We start from the raw sequence: 3,376 nt of genomic DNA, 5'->3' as shown, positions 1-3,376 counted from the left end.
CGTACACAGACAGATTACCTAAAGTAAATACTATTTTTTTAATATGAAAAAGCATATATACTCTGACTTCTGGTTACTACTTCTCCAGAAGTTCTGCATGATTACCAACTACCTGCAGTCCCCAGAACAACTTATTCTCTTTCATATTTTTAAACAAATTTCCCCTCTTTTCTGGAAAGTATTAGCCATTTTGTCTACCTGGCACATATTCATTCATCCTATAAAATCCAGACTAATCATTATGTCCTCTATGAAGATTTCCCTGACTTGCCTTAAAACCTTAACTCAATCCTTTGTTAGTTCAGTGCTTTTCTATATCATTTCTATTGGATAGTATAATTGTGTGTGTACGTCTGTGTGTGTATCTGTGAGTGAGTGTGTGTATAGAAGTGAATTACTAGAGAACATGATTACGTCTTTTTTTTAATTTTTTTCATTTCTAATATTGCTCTATTTTTTTAATAGATCTTTATTGGAATGTAATTGCTTTACAATACTGTGTAAGTTTCTGTTGTACACTAAAGTGAATCAGCCAAATGCATACATACATCCCCATATCCCCTCCTCTTGAGACTCCCTCACATCTTCCCTATCCCACCCTTCTAGGTCATCGCAATGCACAGAGCTGATTTCCCTGTGCTATGCTGCTGCTTCCCACTAGCTAATTATTTTACATTCGGTAGTGTATATATGTCGATGATATTCTCACTCCGCCCCAGCTTCCCCCTCCCACCATGTGTCCTCAAGTCCATTCTGTATGTCTATGTCTTCATTCCTGCCCTGCAACTAGGTTCATCAGTACCATTTTTTTTTTTTTTTTTTAGATTCCATATATATGCGTTAGCATACAGTATTTGTTTTTCTCTTTCTGACTGACTTCACTCTGTATGACAGACTCTAGTTCCATCCACTTCACTACAAATAACTCAATTTCTTTCCTTTTTATGGCTGAGTAATATTCCATTGTATATATGTGCCACATCTTCTTTATCCATTCCTCTGTTGATGGACATTTACATTGCTTCCATGTCTTGGCTATTGTAAATAGTGCTGAAATGAACATTTTGGTACATGTCTCTTTTTGAATTATGGTTTTCTCAGGGTATATGCCCAATAGTGGGATTCTTGGGTCACATGGTAGTTCTATTTTTAGTTTTTTAACGAACCTCTATACTGTTTTCCATAGTGACTCTATCAATTTACATTCCCACCAACAGTGCAAGAGGGTTCCCTTTTCACCTCACGCTTTCCAGCATTAATTGTTTCTAGATTTTTTGATAATGGCCATTCTGACCAGCATGAAGTGATACCCCGTTGTAGTTTTGATTGGCATTTCTCTAATAATTAGTGATGTTGAGCATCTTTTCATTTGCCTCTTGGCCATCTGTATGTCTTCCTTGGTGAAATATCTCTTTAGGTCTTCTGCCCATTTTTTAATTGGATTATTTGTCTTTTGATATTGAGCTCCATGAGATGTTTGTATATTTTGGAGATTAATTTTTTGTCTGTTGTTTCATTTGCAAATATTTTCTCCCATTCTGAGTGTTGTCTTTTCATCTTGTTTATGGTTTCTTTTGCTGTGCAAAAGCTTTTAAGTTTAATTAAATCCCATTTGTTTATTATTGTTTTTATTTCCATTACTCTAGGAGGTGAGTCAAAAAAGATCTTGCTGTGGTCTATGTCAAAGAATGTTTTTCCTGTTTTCTTCTTAGAGTTTTATAGTGTTTAGTTTTACATTTAGGTCTTTACTCCATTTTGAGTTTATTTTTGTGTATGGTGTTAGGGAGTGTTCTAATTTCATTCTTTTACATGTAGCTGTCCAGTTCTGCCAGCACCACTTACTGAAGAGGCTGTCTTTTCTCCATTGTATGTTCTTGCCTCCTTTGTCATAAATTAGGTGACCATATGTGCATGGGTTTTTCTCTGGGCATTCTATCCTGTACCATTGATCTATATTTCTGTTTTTGTGCCAGTACCCTACTGTCTTGATTACTGTAGCTTTGTGGTATAGTTTGAGGTTGGGGAGACTGATTTCTCCAGCTCAGTTTTTCTTTCTCAAGATTGCTTTGGCTATTTGGGGTCTTTTGTGTTTCCATATGAATTGTAAAATGTTTGTTCTAATTCTGTGAAGAATGTCATTGGTAATTTGATAGGGATTGCATTCATCTATTTTTGAACTGAAGTATAGTTGATTTGTAGTATTGTAGTAGTTTCAGTTTACAACATAATTATTCAATATTTTTTATAAATTATACTCCATTTAAAGTTACTATAAAATAATGACTGTATTTTACTGTGCTGTACAATATATTTTTGTTGCTTATTTATTTTATATGTAGTAGTTTGTATCTCTTAATCCTTTACCCCTATTATGCCCCTCTCCCCTATTTTCTCCACAATGGTAACCACTAGTTTGTTCTCTGTGAGACTATTTCCATTTTCTTATATATATTCATTTGTTTTATTTTTTTAGACTCTAGGTATAAGTGACACCATAATGTATTTGTCTTTCCCTGTCTGACTTATTTCACTATGCATAATATACTCCAAGTCCATCCATGTTGTTGGAAATGGCACAATTTCATTCTTTTTATAGCAGAGTAATATTCCACTCTGAGTGTGTGTGTGTGTGTGTGTGTATCACATTTTCTTTATCCATTCATATGTGGATGGACACTTAGGTTGCTTCCATATCTTGGCTGTTGCAAACAATGCTGCTATGAACATAGGAGTGCATGTATCTTTTCAAATTAGTATTTTAGTTTTCTTCATTTATTTTTTCTAATAGCGTTTTGGTAGGCTCTAGGATTTTCTATATATAGTATCATGACACCTACAAATAGGGACAGTTATACTTCTCCCTTCCAATTTGGATGTCTTTATTTCTTCCTGCCTGATTGCTATGGCTAGGACTTACTTACAATACAAAAACGTTAAATAGAAGTGGTGAAAATGAGCATCTTTCTCTTGTTTCTGGTTTTAAAGGAAAGGCTTTCAACTTTTCACTGTTCAGTATGATGTTAGCTGTGGGTTTGTCATAAATGGTCCTTATTATGTTGGGATATATGCTCCCTCTATAACAATTTTAATGAGTTTTTGTCATGAATGGATGTTGAATTTTGTCAAATGTTTTTTCTCCATCTATTGAGATGATCCTGTGATTTTTGTCCTTTCTTTTGTTAATGTAGTATATCACATTGATTGACTTGCAAATATAAAACCATCCTTGGTTCTCTTCATAAATCCAACATGATCAGGGTGTATTATGCTGATTATATATTGTTGAAATTGGTTTGCTTGTATTGTGTTGAGAATTTTTGCATCTGTATTCATCAGAGACATTGGTCTGTAATTTTAATTTTGGAGTTTCTTTGGT

This window comes from Eubalaena glacialis, chromosome 16 (assembly GCF_028564815.1).
Source record: "Eubalaena glacialis isolate mEubGla1 chromosome 16, mEubGla1.1.hap2.+ XY, whole genome shotgun sequence".
Lineage (NCBI taxonomy): Eukaryota > Metazoa > Chordata > Mammalia > Artiodactyla > Balaenidae > Eubalaena > Eubalaena glacialis.
The sequence above is the reverse complement of the archived record's forward strand: the minus strand, read 5'-3'. Positions refer to the sequence as shown.